Raw genomic sequence first — 21,690 nt, 5'->3', positions numbered from 1 at the left:
CAACTGTAGCCTATTTCGTCTCGCTGTTAGGGGTCTTACACACCAAGGCGGTAAAGCGTCGCGGAATGGCTGCGTTTTTTACCGGCGTCAGTGAAAATATATTGAAACCTATCTGTCCTTACACACCAAACGGCGGTAGTCGGGTGTCAGCGGCGCGGGCGCCGGCTCCGCGCCGCGCTGCATTTGGAAAATAGAACTCGAGCGTATTTTTCACGCCGGCGACCGGCGGTGTCTCATTCAAATGAATGGCAAAGTAGCATGCTAGATTTGGCTGTGGGGAGGGTTTTAAATAGGACTGGCCGCGCACGCCGACGCTGTCAGTGTGAAAGGCAGAGAAAAACACGCCGGCCAAAACAAGCAGAAAGACCGCGTTCGTCCCGGGACCGTTCCGTTCCGCCTTGGTATGTTTTGGCCCTTATAGCGTGCAGCATTTCCACAGGTGCGCGAACATCAACTCAATATTGAAATGTCTTCTTTAGCCTATGGAATGCTTTCTAGCATCAGCGCAGCAGATGATCCAGATGAGGGCAGGAGTAGGGCCAGGTAGAGGAAGAGAGTTAGACAAAATGGATGTTTATGATGATAGGCCTATAAAATATGGCATAGTTTACAGAAGAAAACCATGATATGTGTAGGGTAAAACCAGTGTTGCCAAGTCCGCTTATTATAAGCGACATTGGGCTTCTTTTTTTGAGCAGTCGCTTTGAATTTTGTAAGTCGCGGGTTGCGTTTTTTTTTTACTTGCTCTTTTCAGGGTTGGGCTTGCTGTTTTCTCCTGCTCTGTCGGTCATTTGAATGTGTTTCTCAATGGCAACTCGTTTTTTCTCACTCACCCTTACAAGTGACCCTACTACAGCATTGTTAACTGCCACTTTCTGTGGTCACTTGAGGGGATTTTAGCTGCCACGCAGACCCCTGCAAAGAGCAAGGTCTTTCCTGACTAGGCACGCGACTGACGACCCACCCCTTCGGTTGCTTATTTTGGGCTTGTTTTCACTACGCCCGTCAGTCGCTTCTTTTGGGCTTGTTTTCAGGACGTCAGTCGCTTATTTGTCGTAGAAAATCTGGCAACACTGGGTAAAACGTGTAGATGATTTAACAAAGCCATATAATTAAATAAGTAAACAAATAGGCCTAAGTGAATGAAAGGATAGGCTGTATGCAGAATGCAGTAGGCATGGAGCCCAGGACAACAGTGGAAACGGGTAGCAGGATTTAAGATGAACTAGGCCTAATTGCTGAAAATGCATCAAAATGAGACCAAATGAAACAGGCAACCACTGTTTCATCAATAATTGTCTATGAAGCCTACATCATTTTTTAATAGTTAATTAAAATATTTAGGCCCACATTTAATTTAATTGTTACATTTAATAATAGGCCTAGGCGATTGGGAAGTCAGATGCTAAGAGGGAGGCGTGCATTTTGTCCTCCAGTGTGACCTGAATTGGAATTAAATTCCCGGACTGAGAAAAGGGTCCACTCCGGGCCTGCAAAACACCGTTGTGTGAACGTCAAAATACTTCAAGCAAAGGTAATGAAAGTTATATTTAGCCTATGTTAAGGATGTCTTGTAGTTGTGTTGGTTATCTAGCCAACGTCAGTGAACTAATCAGTTTGTTAAAAATCAGATTTGCATGCTGAATTGATAGGATATCAGATGAAGACATTTAGTTTGAACATTCAAGTTCAAGTTCAGTTTATTTTGTCTACAAGGGGAAATTAAGTTGTAGCAGGTATTAAAAACATTCAGGACAGAAAACAAAAAGACTAAAACAACATAAAGACAGAGACCACATGTCAACACTGCACAAAGACATAAGACTGGGATCCAATACACAGGATTTAAAAAAATCAATAAATAAAAACAAATATTAAATAAGAGGATCTCATTTTATTGACACTGGGAAGGGATGCTACAGTTCACTGAAACTTGCGATCATATTGCTGCTGTCAAATGAGTAGCAGTTCATAATTTTTTGTTGTAGGCCTAGTCTCCCAGTCCAAAACAAACAGCAAAAACTATTTTTACTTTGTGTGTGTGTGTGTGCGCGCGCGCAACACAAGCACTGTCATTATTTGTTATTAGCTGTTTAATGTGTTTATTGTTTCTCTGTGTCCACAGTACCATTCTTCTCAGTGGCTTCAGATGCCTCAAACCATGGCCACACCAAGCTCTTTCCACTGTCCTTAAGATACTGCAAATACCAATGCCCTACAAAGAACAGTGGGATACAGAGCGATCACTGCATGGAACAGTATGCCAACCTTTATCACACAAATTAGTTCTAAAGCTAGTTTTATAGATTCTAGATGTTTATATTGATATATTTATATTTATTAGCAGGCTGTATTACATTGTGTAGTTTGGATGTATTTTGCTTATAACCTATTGTAATATGTCATTGTATTGTTTTTTGTATGATCTTCAGATGTAATTTTTAACACTATGAACTGATTTTATTGAAGAAAAGGACCCCAGGAAGAATAGCTGTGGCATTGCCACAGCTAATGGGGATCCAACAAATAAACAAATACTGGACACCAGAGCTGGGTGTGCAGTCTAAGGTATTGGACTTTTATGAAGACAGTGATGAAACATCAGCTGACATCTTTAACCAAGTTGCAAAACAGCGGACAGGGGCTTGACCAGGTCTCAGCATATTCTGCTGACAATGTGAGTCTCAACTATGGGAGGCACAACTCTGTATTCCAGAAATTAAAAGAGAAAAACCAGGACATTATGAAGGCAAACTGTCTGGCTCACATTGTGCACAACAGTGCAAAACATGCAGGTGATAGGATGACTGTGGACATGGAAAGTGTCGTCACTAAGATGTTCAGCCACTTCTCCACATCGGCAAAGCGAGTGGAAGAACTGAAGTCTGTACACGTTTTTGTTGAGAAAGAGTACATGTCTCTCCTCAGACATGTACCGACCCGATGGCTCAGCTTGTGGCCAGCTGTACAGCGGCTGCATGACAACTGGGTAGCCCTGAAGACATACTTTATCTCACTGGGAGAGGAGCATTGCCCAAAATCCCTGTGGCTGCTGGTTAGGGAAGACCAAGATGGTGAGGGCAACCCCCTTGAACAACAGGTAATACATTAATTGTTTTAATTTCATGTAAATATGATTACACAAAACAAACTTTAATCTATATAGAACTGGGGTTTTTGGCCAAAAGCTGGAAAGAGGCAGTTATGCCGTGTCCAGACCAAGAGCAAACGAAGCGACGGAAGTCATTATTTCTCTATGGAGGGCACGCGACCAGCGCTACCAAAGCGAATTCGCCAGTAGCGAAGCTTCTTGAGCGACCAGAGCATATTTCAAGGTTTAAAAACCATCTTATCCTATGCTAATGAGCTATGACGCGGTCTGGCGAAAACCAATGAAAATCCACAGATTGTAGGGTCCGGGGGTCGGCGGAAACATACGTGTAAACTTTCGTTCCTAGTTCCTACTCTAAACAACAATGGCCACTGAAAAATTAATAGCTGCGGTGTCCGGTTACCCGTTGTTGTATGACCCGACATGTTTTGCGTATAGGGATAACCACAAGAAACAGGACGCCTGGATGAAAGTTAGTGAGGTGGTGGGGGAGTGGAGTGGTGAGTTTGTTATTGCGATATTAAAGGATTTTACAATTTCGCGCCACGCAGTTTTTGCCGCCTGCTTTTGTCTATCCACAATGTGCGTTCTTTGTCAATGCACTCTCATTTCTTGAAAGCAAATATCCAATGTGCAGTTAATTTGCGATCGTTTGTTTAGTTTGTTTGTTTGTTTGTTTGTTTTAGACAAACAATTTGTTTTAATGTTAGAACACGCACGGGTACATTGTGTCTTGTTACTGTGGTCTATCTGCTATTAAGCAAAATCGCCTACGGTCTAACATGTTGGTAGAAAATTATAAATGAGTAGTCATAATGTACGATGAGTAGGAAACTGCGTTTTGGTAGTCCTGATAGTTTCAACTAAGTTCCTCCAGCAGGTGGTTGTAAACATACTTCATAGGAAGAAATCCTGGCTATTCAAGCCCCCCTTCCCCACCCCCGTGTTACCTCCTGGAATGATTGTTTTATGAAGTGTGTGTGTGCATTTGCATTTTGTAGACCTACATTTTTACATACATGTTTTGTTTGTTTGTATCTGTTTGGTAGCTGAGGAGTGTAAGAAGAAATGGAAGGGGTTGAGAGACACACTGAGAAAGGAGAGGAAGAAGGAGAGGGACAGGAGGAGGAGCGGAGCTGAGGGCGGGGTGATCAGAAAGTGGAGATTCATGCCACTTATGGTGTTTGTCGTGCCTTTCATGGAGGACCGCAATACGTCCTCCAACATGGGAGGGGATAGTGAGGAGGAGGAGGAAGAGAATGGCGCCAGACAAGGGGAGCAGGGGCCTGGCACGCAGGAGCAGGGGTCACAGGAGCCTCAGCAGCAGCAGCGACCAGGGCAAATGCAGGGGCAGGGATCGCAGGAGCAGCAAGGGCAGCAGCGACCAGGGCAAAGGCAGGAGCAGCAAGGGCAGCAGCGACCAGGGCAGGGCCAGAGGAAGAGGCAGCGGCCAGAGCAGGAGCCAGAAGAGGTGGGGGAGGTGGGGGAGAGGATGCTGCAGATTATGGAGGCCATTGCTAGTAGGCCTGCTCATCCACCTCCCGCACCTCCAGTTGAGGACGATGCGGACAGCTATTTTTTAAAATCCCTTCTTGAGGAGTTCCGCACCCTGTCTGTGAGGACCAGACAGGACCTCAAGTTTCAGTTTCACCGTTTGGTGTATGAGGCCAAGCAGAACGAAGGTGCTTGGGAGGGACCACAGTACACTGAGTGCGTGCCTCATTTGCCTTGTTTTTTTTTCAATAATAATAATAATTTAAAAAAAATGAACTTGGAAATAACTCTTGTTCTTATGTGATGACCTACACATCCAGTTACACAACATTCAATCTGCTAACATGTTATTGTAGTCAGGGCTTTAAATTGACTGTTTTGATCACCAGCCAAAATGGACAGATGATGTTAATCTTATAGCCAAACACACACTCACTAATGAGTCAAAGAAGTGAGTTGGTATTTTCTATCAGCCAAAATGAAATATTCAGTCTTTGCCTGGTTGGCAGGTGTTAATTTAGAGTTAATTTACAGTCTTGATTGTAGTTATACCCTACATATATACTCTGTTGTATAGTATGTCATACTCTATATTATCGTTACACTGGTTACACTGGTTCATGGTGATTGCCCTCATATTTTCACAGTAGCCTATAGAGCAGTGGTTCTTAACCTGGGGAGCGGGCATCCCCTGGGGGTGCACCAGAGATTCCAGGGGGAGCGTGGTGTTTTGTTTGTGTTGAGGCTGGGACCAAAATTCTGCTTGCAAACATTATAATTAGGCCAAATCAAAACATGTTTTGGTCACCATTTAAAGTCATATAAGTATTGATTAATGTCTCAACTAGGAAGAGTCATTGTAATCAATCACTTATACTCGCATACTCGTGCAAAAGTTAAGGTTGGGGGTGCACGGCTTGTCCTCAACACAGGTAAGGGGGTGTTTTAAGAAAAGGAAAAAAAAGGTTAAAGAACCACTGCTATAGAGCATGTGACACACCAAATGTGATTCAACTCTTGTTATGCCACTCATGGGCCAACTGTATTTGAAATGCCAGACTAGGACCCGGGCCTGTGTTTGACATCCTTGGTGTAGAGGAAAACACTGTAAGTGGCCAATTGGAGTGGCTCAATGAAATTCAAGTCAAGTCAAGTCAAGTTTATTGTCAATTTCTTTACATGCACTGGTCATACAAAGAATTTGAAATTGCGTTTCTTGCTCTCCCATGCAGACATAGACTAATCTAGGTAAGGACATAGACAGTATAGACATAGACAGTACTCATACATGGACATAGACAGTATGGCCGTAGACATTGCTCATACAGACATTTAAAGTGCAAGACTGGACAACAGAAGACTTGTAGAGAACATACATTAAGAGGAGGTATTTTGTTGTGCTTTTTCTAAAAGTCCTTTATAGCGTTCTGACATAGTAATAGTAGCATTTGAAGATAATGTGGAGGAAATCTGGTATATAGAGTGACAGATTAGTTTGTGCTTGCACCTAAAGGATAATAAAAACGAACCGTATATTATACTACTTGCATTATATTTATATTACTATTATTACGTTTATATACTTTTATTTCTATTATATCTGCATGTTTCAGTTCTTACTTTAAATATCTTAACTCTCTTATGTTGAACAGAGACTCAGAAAACCAGAGTGTGTGTATGTGTGTTAGTAAGAGCAGCCACGCTTGACAGAGACAATGATGGGCAGTCTGCCAAATGCAGGTGTACAGCACTGCCTGTACGAGGAGGCTTGTATGTGGGCCTGTGTGTGTGTGTGTGTGTGCCTTAGCTTACATGCCCATGCCTTAAAGTGAGGAGAAGAAAAACATATTAATTAGTACATTAGGTAGGCGTTAAATTAGTTCTTATTAAAACTCTAGTTATGAAAAAAGATAAAGGTGGTTATCCTTAGATATGACCATATACTAATAGAGAATCCCTCTCCACATACATATAATGTGGCTGACTGAAAGTCTACGTGAAGCTAGGCCGTTGCTGGGAAGTTCCCCATTGTAAGAGACCAAGGGGCGCGACGACCCAGAAGATTCAGCTAGCAGCAGATGTTGCTAAACCGAAACTGCACAGTGGGTGTTGCAGCGTTAGTTCAACACTTATAGAGTTCGTTTAAATCCAGGCCTGCTCTCTGGGTGTTGAATGGGTATTGCGGAATTTACTGTGTGCCTTGCTTGAGTGCACCTGTATGCCCGTGATTCCAAAAGAACAAAACGGGAGTTTCCTTGTCCATGTAGGCAGGGACGCCGACAGAGGAGGCCCATAATTGGGTCCTCAATACACAGTATACATTGGATCAGAGGCCCTTTCAAATTGCTTTGTCCCAGGCCCAGTAACGTCCCTGCATGTAGGATCGAAACACAATGTACATATTGCAACTTCGTTAGATCTGGACATAAGTTATAGATAACGAAGCCTAGGTGACAGGTCTGATACCAGCTCCCAGTTTTAATGAAGAAAATGATTTAAGCACCAGAGGCGTATCTAGCCACCAGCTAGATACCAAGACCAACAGTCGATTGGGACCCCTGAGCTCCTAGACAATGGATAGCAGCCTATACTATACTACAGTAGTGGTGATTTTGGTGCAGAAGTTCATTCTTTTGCACTTTCGCTTGGGGCCCCATCTGAACCTAGAATCGCCTCTGGAAAGCACATGATGTCACTGTTCAGAATTAATTAAAAACCCAAAAAAAACCTTAAAAGTTATTCTTTTTGGAAAACTCCCGTCAATAAATCCACGATTATAAAATTTCCCCGACATATCATAACGTCATCTGATATTTGATTGGCCGAGAGGTGGTCAATCCAGGTGGACAAAGGACAGGGATTGGTCAGGTGTACAAGATGCCCCACACCTGGGAGCATAAAAGACGACGAGCCCAGAGCTCGACAGGATTTTTGCCAACGGAGTCCCAGAGACCACCTGAAGCATCTCCTCAGTTGATCAACTTCGCGGTTTGCTGTCTGGCTTTTGCAGTAAGTAATTCTCGACTTTGGTTTATGGGACTTAGTTTATGGAAAAGACTTAGGCTCCGAGAAAAACTTAGTCTCGGAGAAAAAACTCAGTCTCTGAGGAAAACTTAGTTTCTGAGAAAACTTAGTCTCTGAGAAAAACTTAGCCTTTGGGAAAACTTTGGTTTTGCAGAAACTTGTTGTCTTGCTGAAATGTTTCAAGTCTAAGATGTATTGCATTGGAAACTTGTACGTTGAACTTGTTTGTACAATGTCCCTAACCTGAGTCGAGTTAATAAAGTCTCCATCAACAATCTATGCTGGTGTATTTGCCTATTGATTGAATTGTCTTCTAACTTATCTCTATTTTTATCCCATAATCACATGGTCTGGTGATTGTCACATCGATTGGAAACCACGACAAAACAAAATAATTAAAAAAGGTTTTATTAATACACCAGCAGCAGTATGTGTGTGTGTTTGTATTGTTTTGTGTGCGTGTGTGTGTGTGTGTGTGTGTGTGTGTGTGTTTAGTGCAGGTAGAAAGTGCGGTGTGCGTCTGTGTGTGTGTACCTGTGTATGTGTGTGAGTATGAGTTGTGTGTCAGTGTGTGTATGTTTGGGTTTTGTGCAGAAAGTGCAGTGTGCTTGTGTGTCTGTGTGTGTGTGTGTGTGTGTGCATGTGTATGTTTTGAGTTAGTGCAGGTTGAAAGTTCAGTCACAGATGTAGTAGTGCAGGTGGAATGTTCAGTCGCAGATATGGTGGTGGGGATGAGGGGGGGGAGCGTTGTCAGTGGCCAGTGTGCTGTAGGCCCTAATGCATTAGCAAAACACTTCTGCACACTAACCTGGACAATTTTCCCACACAGCACCATGAAGCCATGAATGTGCACAACTCAGTTGCGCAGTAATTTTTTGACCTATGCACAAACATCTGTAAGTAAATGTGTACAGGTTGACCAAAATGCCTGATTTGCAGTAGGTCTATACAATTAAACTTAACTGCTCAGAGGAGCAGTGAAAGTGGCTGCCTAATATTAGGCCTAAAGTACAGGGGTCATTTTTGTTTTGTGTTCATAGTAGCCTTTGGATGTATAAAATCCTAAGTGGCTTCTCGAATGGAAAAAGGTTAAACACATTTTTTTAGACTTACCATAGAATCTATGTGTGGACTTGACGTGAGGCTACAAATGTTGCACTACGAACAAATTTTATCTACAGCCAAACCGTAAACCCGTAGCCTACCTAGGCCCTACTGAAAGACTCTAAAGTATTTTGATAATTACTAGTGTCATGGAATATGCCTTCAATGCATTTAGGTGGCTCTGAAAAGAGCCTTTGTTTGGCACTTAAAAGTGCCGTTGTGGTGCCCGGTGTTAAGGCTGCCAGGTGACCGCTCCCTCATTGGTGAAGTAAGAGGTGAAGGTCTCTCTCACTCGAATGGCCTCACGAGTGGCGTTGTTACTGCCAACCCTGGAAATGGGCTGGAGGCCCAAAGGTGCATCCCCGTCTGGATCCGTGGCAGCCGTCATCAGAGCCGGGTTGTGAGGGGCGTCGCGTCGCAGGTAATTGTGCAGCACACAAGTCGCTTTGACGAGCGCATCCACATTCTCCGCGTTGAGCTCGATGACGTGTTTATAAACACGCCACTGGGCCGTCAAGATGCCGAACGTGTTTTCCACTTCCCACCTCGCATGGGACAGCCTGAAGTTGAAGGTTCTGCGGCTGCCAGTCTGGTGACCCGGGTATGGTCTCATGAGGTTGCGGCGCAGCGGGAACGCCTCATCACCCACGAACGCATGCGGCTGTGGTCCCAGGTGCGCGGCTCCCGGCAGCGGCGCATCCCCGGGTAGGTCCAGCTGTCCCTTCTGCAACTTTTTTCCAAACTTGGAGTTAGACAGCACCCCACCATCACTGGTCCTCCCATAGGACCCCACGTCCACCACTCTGAAGTGATACTTGTGGTCCACCACAGCCATCAGGACAACGGAGTAGGTGCCCTTGTGGTTAAAAAACAAAGAACCGGATTTCTCCGGGGCCTTCATCACCACATGCTTGCCGTCTATCGAGCCGACGCAGTTGGGAAAGTCCCACCGACGCCGGAACCCCTCCGCGATGTTCTTCCAGTCTTCGGCCGTCGGGGTAGGCATGTACTCGGCGACGAGGGCATCCCAGATCGCCCGGTTCACCTGGTTGACAATCATGGCCACCGTGCTCTTCCCCACACGGTAGCTGTTGGCGATGCTCTGGTAGGAGTCTCCGGTTGCCAAGTACCGCAGACACAGGTACAGGCGCTGATCCGGGGGTATCGGTTTCCGGTAGTTGGTCCGCTGCATGGTGATCAGCGGCCCGAACTTTGACAGCAAGCTGTCAAACTGCTCCACGGTCAGTCTGAAGGCCCTCTGGAATCTCGCCCCGTCCAGCCGCAGCTCCTGCACAAGCCGGTAGCCCTCGCCCAACTCCTCACGAGCCTGCAGGATGTCATGTACCCACATCCTCCTCCTCGGTCGAGTGCTCTGAAGATGCTGCACTAAATACAGCAGTCCGATGATACAAACGGTTTCCTGGTCTTCCATGTTGAGAATGGTGATTAATGGGGTAGCGACTAAATTTATGGAACGCTTTTATAGCGGGAGAGCATCTCATTTGTTCCGGACACAACGTCAAGAGCCAATGTGAAGGCTGTACAATTGTCAGCGGGATTGCAACAAAACATTTTAACTGGTTACTTTTTTCGTGGTTATTTGCCCATTGCTTTAGGCAGGGTGCGATTTGCCGGGGGGGATGGGGGGGATTATCCCCCCTTCTGGTTTTTACCTTTGCTGGAAAAATATCCTTGCAAATAGGCCTATCAAAATAACCTAACAAAAATGTTGACATGACAGGCAACTTGTGACCCTTTTCTGCAGTCTACATTGCACTCACTTTCAAAATTGCCCGACGTGGTGGAAGCTTTGATGTTTACGAGGTTCCGGACTCAACAGCACATGTGCAAGAAAGTTGCGTTCTGTACGGGAATTAGTAACATATCGCTAATGCAAACGACCTGCGAAAATGAAACGCCAAAGCAGCAGTTAGTCCTTTTTTGATGGCCCATCAAATAGGAAACAACCAACCCAACTACTTGGCTAATGCCTACAAACAGGCGCGCAAAAGGGGCGCATTGCATTGCATTGCGCAGCGTCAGTGGGGGAGCTAACAAAGGAAATGTTTAAGACATTTGGTTTGAAATAGGCTACTTTGCTTCCAACTCCCGACTGTTCTTGAGTGGCTATGCAAAAAGACGCGCCGACAGTAGGCAGATGTTGCGAGAGTTGTCCTGATCACTTTCCTCGGGGTTTGTTAGACCGCTTAGGATTGTCAGTGACTGAAGTGTCTTTGGCACACGAAATGTAGGCTACAGAATTCCCCCTTCGCGATTTCAGTGTAACATTTTTTTGCGCAAGAGATGTCCAACTGCATTAGGCGCAAAAAAAAACCTCTCAATGAAGACGCATTGTCTTAGTGTCTGTGTCCGTGTTGGGGGAAAAATACACTGCCACGTTGTTTTTGACTGAATTAAGTGTTATTAATTTGATATCATCCAATATTGAGCTGTTAGTCGCGTTAACTTCATTTTGTGACGTCACGTTTCATGAAAAAAAAAAACGTCTCCCCCCCCCTCTGGTTTTTTGACAAATCGCACCCTGGCTTTAGGCCAATGTCCCAATAGACTTTCAATCCAGACACTGCTTCAATTGCCGTGTCAAATGCACAGTAGTAAACCACGCATACTTTTCTCATGGCAATTACGTGTTTTTATTTTGAATTTAGGCCTATGCCTATTTTTCGTTTTTTTATTCAGATTTTTTTCCCCCTTTTCCAACTCTTCGTTTGCACCTCCTGTATTTATACATAATTTGTAGCATGGCGTAAACCTATGTTTTCATAACAATGTGTAATTAAAAAATCCCTGTCGATCTTTTCCTTCTTTGTTCTTTTTCGGGGGGGGGGCTTTAAAAACTGAACATTCCAAATGTGACGTCACGAGCGAACTGCGCTACCGAGGCGAATTCAGGAGCGAAGCTTCTTGTGCTACCACAGCTACCTGGTAGCGCAGTTCGCTCTTGGTCTGGACACGGCATTATTGTCCCTATAAGGAAACCAGGTAAGGACCCGTCAAACCCGAGCAATTATAGGCCCATCGCCCTTACATCACATATGGGGAAGGTAATGGAGAGAATGATTGCTGATAGATTAATGTATCATGTAGAAAGTAAAGGTAGCATGTCAATTCATCAAAGTGGTTTTAGAAAGGGGAGGGGAACTATGGACCCGGTTGTGTGTTTGGAGACGGATGTTCGAAAAGTTCAAGCAAATAAAGAGTCTGTTTTAGCCGTATTCCTTGATGTAGAGAAGGCGTACGATTTGGTTCGGAAAGAGGGCTTGATGATTAAGTTAAGTGAGCTTGGTATATCAGGGCGTGCTTTTAATTGGATTAAAGGTTTCTTATTTGACAGATTTATTCAGGTTAGGATAGGAGCGGCCTTGTCTGGTTATTACCCAGTGGAGAATGGGACTCCCCAAGGGAGTGTGATATGTCCCCTGCTCTTCTCCATTATGATTAACGATGTTTTCAAGAAGGTTGAGGATGGCATTGGTCTTTCACTTTTCGCTGATGATGCTGCAGTATGGAAGCGGGGGAGAAATATTGACCACATAGTCTTGAAAGTGCAGGGGGCAATCAGTTCTGTTGTTCTACTCAGTAATATTGACCAGTATTTTTTTTCACACACTGTCAGACCTTTGACATATGTACATGGTTAAAATGTGGATTTAAAATAATTACAGCAGGTTACTTGGGCCTTAATGACTTTGGAATTGTGTGCAAGGTGCCCAGAACAGTAGCCATTCTTAGATTGACATGGCTAGAGGAAGGTCGGTGCCTCACAGTTTTCTGACCGTGTTGTCATGCCATCTTGTCTATTGTCATTTTTATTCGTTTATGTTGTTTTTGGTGTTTTAAAATAAAAATACAAAACGTGACTTCGGTGGAAGACTTAACTTCTTTTGGATCCTGGAACACGTGTCAGCCACAAAGCTCCAACCTTTGAAGAATTTGGTTTAGATTTTAGAAAATACCACCTATCTATCTACCCATCCACTGTATCTATAACATTGGGATAAACACAAATGAAAAAAAATATATATATATTTTTGTACCCTAATTTGTTCAAGGTCTGCAGTCCCGAATGATGGCCTTTGGGACCAGGATCATGGCAGAGAGTTCTACCTGACTCTGTTCATGCAGGAGAACCTCCAGGCGTACAGACACAATAAGGACAGGCGCCCATATGCAGACGAAATCCACTGAAGTAAGCTTACAAAGCACATTTCACACATTTCATACATCTTGGTGTGTCCAGGCAGAGATGACTAAAATGATTTCACAGATGAGTTGTAATCAATGAAGTTTTTGAAACTTAGGATTATTTTTCTGCTTTAGAACCACAGAATTGAAAGAATATGGGTGGAAGTGAACAACAGAGTTAACTACCCTTTGAAGGCGGCTGTTGTGGACCTGCAAGACAAGGAGCTTCTCAACATGGAGGACAGCGCAGTGAAGTTCTGCGCATCGGTACTTCTATGCCAAGTCAGCCGCAAAGGCATTGAGAGGGTAGTGGGAGCATGGAACGCTCATTCAATACAGTGCTATGCGATATAAACAAGTTGGTGTTAAGACATTTAAGACTTGATAGCTTTACCTCATTGTTTTTGTACAGGAAGGGGTGTGCCAAATTACTTGGCTGGAAATGGCTGCAAGGTCAGAATATCAGAGGAGCTGTTGCCATCCCCCCAAGAGGCAGCTGCATGGTATGACCGGGAGCTGAACTCCTCTCTGACCAGAGATTCATGTTTCGGAGAAGACCCGTTCAGAACACCTGAAGCCAAGATGAGGGCAGAGGCAGAGTTTGGGGCAGCATTTGCAAACATGTCTGCCATCTGCACGGCCCGTGCTCAACCACTTTCAGCCTTTTCAGGATGCCCTGCTGTACCTCATTGACTCAACAAGAAGGCATGCATAATACTACATAAAAAGCTACAAAAGTGTCTATATAACAACTGAAACATACCGTAACCATTGGTCATTATTTTTCTGTCTCGATAAAGCTGTTTGAAAACTGCAAATTGAGCTCAAGTGAAACATTTTCATTAGACTCACCGCCCATTTTCTGTGAAGGACACTTACAATGTGGTGATAAGAGGTGACTCCAATAAGTGTATCGAACTTAAAGAGTAAGTGCAGTGTAAGGGATAATTTTGAGAAGACAGTAATGTAACCAGCAATGCGTTACAGTTTTGGAGTAACTTGCACTGCAGAACAGTCAGTGTCAATCTTTGGCTCACAATCACACTCTGTTGAACTGTGTCCTCACTTACAGTTGTAGATACCGGTTTCAGAGCAGCATGCACAGCAATGTGGACTGCAGAAGTAACATTATTTGTGGAAATTTCACTTTTTCCACATTGACCACATCTATTTATAAAAGTCATCTAGCGAATCAATTAGGCAGGTCATGTATTTTCAGATGTTAAACATTGAATGGGGTCAAATACACTGCAAGGGCAATAGGAGGTAATGTACCTGACTGGAACCCGGCAGAGTGAAACAATGGCCAACAGATTGGTATCTCACACGAATTAACTCATTCTCCCATACAATACTTATTGTAACCAAGTGGTAAGGACAGGAGAGTTTTAAACTCTAAATTTCACAGTTTTTCTTACTAAATAGACTACGCCACCCTGGGATAAGAATGGGAACTACAGCCCAGGGACTGTATGAAAACCTTAGATTTGACCCCCACACAAGTTCTGTTGCATTAACGAGGAAACGTGGATTCCGTAACAAAATAATCTCTTTATTAACAATTTCACATATAAATATAAAAATCCGGACAGTTTAAAATATTTCCCACCACAATGCACACACACACTCACACTCACACAAAACGGTACAAAAAGGGAGGGTTCTCAAATACAGGGCAGGTGCACCCAAGAGGGGGGGAATTATACTAACGGCCCGTACCCACACAGAGTAATTCCGCTCCGCTCTCATTGACTTTGAATGGGGGCGATATCCCGCTTGACAGCGCGGAGGGGGGGCGATATCGCAGCGGGACGCGGTTTGATATAGACGAGATCTCTATATCATGCAAATTTGATGGTCCAATAACCAATCAGATGGGCGTATGGGTAGCAAGGGCGGGAGTTACAAAAAAATTGAAAAACATGGCGGCGATTTCTGTGATTTCCAACATCACGTTTTTGCTTAATATAAAGACCCTAAATGCTTATAAATGTCACGACTACCACGGATTGATGTAAAAATGCACCACGAACTTATGTAACACAAATAGGTTACCCCACATTGCCATTTGATCACTCGATGTTTTGAGCTAACCGGGTAAGCTAACGTTAGCATTTTACCAGAACCAGGCAGCTACAAGCTTATATTAGACTACTTCTGTACTTCTATAATGATATAACGGGGCTTAAATGTTATCTAGGACCAAAACACAATCAAATTTAAGCCATGTACACACTGTGTTGTGATATTGGGTGAGTAATGTGTGCAAACGACCGTTCGCCGTTTGTTATCTCGCTCGGTCTACCCGGTGTCAGCTGCGAGACAGGCCGCGCCGCGAGGCTCGAAAGTCGGCTGAGCAGCGCAGTTAGCCCCGGGGAGAATCTAATGGGAGTATGCGTGACCACACCCCCAGCGCGATATTGCGCGCCGCGGATCCCGCCTGGCAGTTTCCCCAGTCGGTACTGGGCGTAAGCCCCCTGTCTAGGCCTTGGATAAGTACACACAAACACTCGTGCCCATGCACACACTAAGTGAAGGTGAATTATTGCACTCACACACAGGTAACACTGCACTGCACTGCAATTCACTGCACACCACGTGACCGGACCCACCACCAGGGGGGAAGAGGACCTCCCTCTGGGATTACCTGCACCTGTTAACAGAAAAGAAAAGGGTAAATAAGGGGGTAATCAAGGGCCTGCCACTTGCCCAGCAAATACAGACAAACAAAATGAAATATACTGAATTGCAGGGCCCACCAGCAAAATCTAACTCGCCACAGAAAGAGGTTGCTACAGGCGAGAGCAGGACTGATGAGAATTAGTAACAACAATCAGGCCAGGGGCATTGGTTTAGGCCAGGGGTCGGGAACCTTTTTGGTGGAGAGAGCCATAAACGCCCATTTTTAAAAATATATTTTTTGTGAGAGCCATAGCCTACCATTTCCCCCATTATTTCTAATGCTAATTGTCATGCACAGAAGGGAATAAAAGTAACGCTTGCATTGGGGACAAGAAGGGAGAGCTAACGAAAGAAGAACTAAAACTACTTGTAGATGTGCTGATGGGCATTTAAGAAGCCACGCGCATGCATTACCTTAAGTTTCTATCTTTTATGCATCGGAGTTGCCAATGAGCAATGAGAATGACGGAGGTGCTTCTATTCTAGCCATCAGACAGACACAGGGAAGGTGCATGAGGAGGGAGGAGGGAGGGAGAGAGAACTTCAAGACAGGATGCTCATCTTGGTCGCGCTGACATAGTTAACATTTTACAGTTGATATGTGGCTGACATGTCTATTTTTAGTAATTCGCGAAAATGCGCTACAGCGCGTCCCTTACCGACATGCGTCCCCAATACAGAACGCATGATTTAACCGCCAAATAGGCTACAGGGCGATTCCGTATTTCAAGGGACGAATGGCAACCCTACGTTTGCCTTCGCATTGTGGCACCAGTTATCTCGCAATCACACTAAACTGGGAAAGACTTACGTCAGTTGATTCAGCAAAAGTTCTTCCTGTAATCGAGGGAGAAGTACAGCGCTGCATTTATATCCCTCACTTGCGTTTCCTCCACTTGATTTGCCATCATAATGGCACGGTCGTGAACAGTTTCTTTGTTTTGGATACAACCGTTAGCCAGCTGAACTTTAGGTAAAGCATTACGGATGGAATGTTATCTCACACGACACGACCCAGCGCTGGCACGGCATTGTCCAATAAAAAAACGCGTTTTTCATATCTGTACAGTAGCCTTCGTCGAAGGCCTGTGCTTGGCTCAGCTGATCGGACCTGGGATGGATTAAATGCGCGATCATACTTTATATTTTGAATATTATCTTAACTTTTCGATTTCAGTAGGTCCATTTTTAATTTAGTGCCGTAACAAAATTATTCATGGCTTATTGAGTAAACAAATGACAGGTTTGTCCGAGAGCCACATGCAGTCCCCAAAAGAGCCACATGTGGCTCGCGAGCCATAGGTTCCCGACCCCTGGTTTAGGCTATAAGCCGTGCACACTCAGTAGTTACAAAAACAAAACAAAATAATTCAAATTGAAGTTCCCAACTCAAGTCAAAAGAAAATAATTAAACAAAAGAAAGAAACATCCCTCAAAGAAAATGTACAAAATAAACAAATGAGTCGTGCTCTCACCACGACATAACAGGACACTCACTCACACAGACTACATTCACGCACACACTGAACTCGGCCACATGCGCCACCTGCGCAAGGTAACTTATGCTGGGCTGCTGAATGCTTTCGGAGTGATAGCCCTCGGATGACCGGACACTGCGACGCGTCAGTCCGAAGCACGTATCGAGGGGGGGACAAAACAGCAGCAATTCAGAGCGAACCGGGAGTCTGCAGCTACACCCAGGCGCCTACAAATACAGAGGATAATGCGATGTAACTGGGCTATAGTACCAATTTTACAACGTGATGAAAAGTTGAAGCGGTATACTCACGTTCCACAACAGCAGAGGAGGAGAGGAGGAAGACAATAAAGGCCGACGAGTCAGAGGAAACTCAAACCCACGCTACAACAAAATACATCATCGGTTAGACCCGAGTCAAACAAATCAAAACTTTAGCGAACGTGTGGCGTCATTTGGGTGGCCTACCTGAGCCAGAAGGAGAGAGCTCTCGGAGCTTTGGTAGATGAACAGGGTAGCCAACAAACAGCTGATGGCACCGGTAGATACACTTGTACGAGGCGGAGAGCGTGTCACGCCAAGTTGAATTTGGCAACAGATCGGAGTGCAAAGAGTAGACCAGAATGCGCGTCTGGATGGACAAAGGAAAGCACTCCGACCGACAGCCACTCCTCCCAGCCTGCGAAAAGCCGGCGTCTCAGCTGGAATGAAATCAGCCGCGAGATCAGCTGATAGGTCGGTGTGACGTAATGACGCACGCACCGCAAATGAAAAAGGAACGTCAAAGCCCACCTTGCTAACTTATCAGAGGATTGCAATGAAGTTGCAGTTTTGGACATTTGACAACATACAAACTACACAGTTGGTCATAAATGGAGTTGGACATTGTCTGGGGGATCTTTACAGCACTATGAATATCCTGCCTTTTTTGGAGGCTGAATCTGATGCACTAGCAGGGACAGGGGTGCTGCTAAAAATGTTGGACCCCATGAAAGATTCAAATTGTGGGCCCCAAAATGACAAATTATGTTATCAGCATCCTTCTTCCAGGGGCCTTGTCAATGCTGCTGGGCTCTTAGAATCACACACCGGTGTATACACCCTTACAAATTTCTCAAAATTGGTCATAAAGTATGGTCTGATCTTACTGTAAATCACAAGAAGGAACAATCAATGTCTGCTTAAAGTAATTCCACCAAAGCATTTTCATGTTATCATATTTTTATTTTTTAGGTACACTCACTCACTCACTCACTCACTCTGGCACCTCAAATTCGCGGAAAAATTCCGCCGCTGCAGCCAACCCTCTAACGGCATAGAGGTTTGCCGCAAACCCCTCGGCCCGGCATTTGAGGCACCTATCCGAGTTGGCACACCACGTGTCCACGCACAACTTGCAGCCCACCAAGGACCCACAACATGCCGCAAACTGTGGCTCCACGAAGATTGCTGCAGAAGTCAAAATACATTTTATAAATTAGTCATGTCAGATCTACGCAACATAAGCACATGGCCGTGGGAAGTAGTTTTTAACAGGGGGTGCAGTTTAGGGGAAAAAAACGGGGGGGGGGGAAAGGAGATCACGTAAAGAAGGGACAGCCAACGCAGAACCGTGAAATTCAAACAAAAAGCTGCTCAGTCAGTGTTCAGTGCCAATTCAACATGAACTGCTTGCACACAACAACAACAACGACAACGACGACGACGACGTTGTAAAGATACCAACAACACACACAACAGGCTATGGCCGGTCAAAATCTGTTTAAGTGGTGACATCTGTGACAGTCATTGCTATGCGGTCATTCCAAAACATTCTCACTTGTTGCAGATTGAGTCCAAACTGAGTAGGCTATGTAAAACGTGTAGAATATGCATTGTCAAGTCCGATCTATTTTCAAGCCTCACGCAACTCTTGCGTCATCTTCAAAACGTGCTATCCACCCCACTATAGTTTTTGCATACATGCAAACATGTACGCAGTGAAATACCATTTGCAGAAATGTTTCCATTAAGAAAAGTAAAAACAACATGATGAGCAGCATGGACACACCGTTTAAAGCGCACGAAAGTTTAAAATGAATAATATCAGTACAACATCTGAGTCCGTCTTCATGGCGCAAACCATCCTTTAGCCGAACCTACTTCAGCATGAACCAACTTTTTCGCAAGGTAAAAACATTCAATGTACCAAAGTCACTGTGCCACGGCGGGCAAAATGAATAACCACAGTGCCTTACCTTAAAACGCTGTCTTGGTTTCAAGACTTTCATCACAAATATTCCACTTGAATCCATGGTGTAACACCCAACACGGCTAGCAAGTGGATGTATTGTAGCTTACACTGTTCGGCTCATTTTCTCACGTTTCTTGTGCCATTTTAACATTACCCCTAATCCAGCAATATGTCATATGTAAAGCTTAATTATGTTGCTTTTGTAACTATTAGGAGGGTAACAAATCAATACAGGAAAATCCCACGACATGTACGCCTCTCAAAACAGAAATGAAATGTTTACTGTTGCATCAGAGTTCTCGCGGGAGTAAAATGGATGACGTAGGCCTTGAGCTACGGGATGCCTTGGGGGACACACAGGTTTGGTTCACCTTAACCACAGATAGGCCTACCTTAACCAAGGGGCGTTGTGAGAAATAGGCTTCTGCTTAACCCGTCAATAAAACTAGCAGTCAGTAGATGGCGACTGTCTACTGCAAATACCAGGCAAAACATCGAGGACCACTATTATAGTAATTCAGACCAGCACGGCCTAGATGCCCATGCATTTCACCTTTTGTTCAAAGCAGGCACAAGATTGTCGTTTAAACACGCAAACTTGAAAACTCACAATAACGTTCGTTCAATAAATCACTTTGATTTGAATATTGACTAATTCCACGTGATCGTTAAAACAAATAAGGCCTACGTCTTTATTTCCCCTGCGACTTGACAAGGAATTTGAATATGCCTAATTTGGCATAGGCCTACCATTAATTTTACACAAACTTGTAGAATATAAAACAAATACAATAAACAGCTGTGTATATTTCCTTTCGTGAAAGATTTTAATTTGCAAAAAAAATCACTGACAGAACTAATTAATTTGCAAAAAAAGAACTAGATCTCTGTGTGTACATTACTGCTCGGTGGCAGCTGGCTTAACAACATTAAAATAATTAGGCTATGAAGTATGAACATCAATGCTGTGCTGAAATCGTCGGTCACACCGCCATCGAGGGTCTCTGTGGATGACGAGCACAGACAGACAGACAGACAGAGGACATTAAATGAGAGGTGCCGTAATATCAAAACCACATATCTTTCTCAGCCTCATCATGCAATGAAGAAGCCCATACAGGAGCAGGACTCGCGTGCGTGGGACGTGGGTCCAATGATAACAAATCAACTAAAAATAAAAATTACTGTAGAATATTTACTACTGTAGAATACTTAGAATATTATTTAGGCCCACAGCATTGAAAACAACATTAATATCATAAAATAATTAGTAGGCCTACGCTGCTCAGTGGCACTTACCAGGAGATGGAGTGAGATGGGGATGCAGACCTACAGCACTCCAAAAACGGACTGACGCTCTGCTGTTACAGATATGAAGTCCCTCATAAGGGCTTGGATGTCAATGTTGTGTAGTATGTCTTTATGCACATTCATCAGTGCCAGATGCATCAGTCTCTGTTGCGTCAAGGTGGATCGTAACCAGGTCTTCAGCCTCCGCAGAGTTGAGAACGAGCGCTCAGAGGAGGCCACTGATATGGGCAGACATAAGCACAATTGCACGAGCTTCTCCACCTCTGTGAACAACGATCGTGTCTGCGGATGGAGATTGCGCAGACGTTCAGCTACATCTCTGACAGAGTTGCACGGATGCAGTGCTGTCACACTGCTCAGCATCTTCATCTGTAGGTCCAGGCGCGCACTGTCCACACTTTTGGGTAGCTGAAGGCCCTCCAACTGAACTCCTCCTCCCTGAGCCGCAACAGTAACAGCCCTTTCTCTCTCCACCGCAAGTCTCAAAGTGTCTTCGTTGAAGCGCCTCTTCAGCTCCCCCGACACCAAATCGACAGCCTCGTAAAACTCACGTTTCCAACAAACCGATGGCGTACTGTGTGCTGGTATTTCTGGCTCTGCTGTGTGCCTGAAACGTGCTGGGGTTCTGCTTACTCTGTTTTCTGGCATGGTTAACACCAGTTTGCGAGCTTGCTCTTCAGTTGTTTGGAGAATCTGTGAAACAGCTGTGTCGTCGTTCCGAAGAGCTGCAATGCTATCCTTCAGGACGTTTACGCACTCAAGTGTGCCAAGCGCGCTGGTTTTTGAGCCCTGCAGCTTCCTCGCCACGGCCTCGCAGGGTTCAAAGAGTGCGTTGCAGCACATCAGGCCAAAATACGTTTTGGCTTTACGTGCTTGCTTCCACAAACCACTGAGCTTCGCTCTGCTGTCACCGCGTGTTGATTTGTCTTCTTTCAGCTCCGTCAATGTAGCCAGCAGAGTGCTGTAGGAGGCGCATATGCGATGGATTGCTTTTGCCCGCACACACCACCTGGTTGGGCACAAGCCAAGGATATTGACCGCCATCTC

The 21,690-nt window shown here is 44.6% G+C and overlaps 1 pseudogene; it reads left to right on the top strand.

The window, feature by feature from the left end:
- Positions 1 to 3,030: 3,030 nt before the first annotated feature.
- LOC134451815 (uncharacterized) lies at positions 3,031 to 13,633 on the top strand (annotated as a pseudogene).
- Positions 13,634 to 21,690: the final 8,057 nt, after the last annotated feature.

This window comes from Engraulis encrasicolus, chromosome 7 (assembly GCF_034702125.1).
Source record: "Engraulis encrasicolus isolate BLACKSEA-1 chromosome 7, IST_EnEncr_1.0, whole genome shotgun sequence".
In the NCBI taxonomy this organism is placed as follows: domain Eukaryota; kingdom Metazoa; phylum Chordata; class Actinopteri; order Clupeiformes; family Engraulidae; genus Engraulis; species Engraulis encrasicolus.
This window is presented reverse-complemented; position numbering and strand designations above follow the sequence as displayed.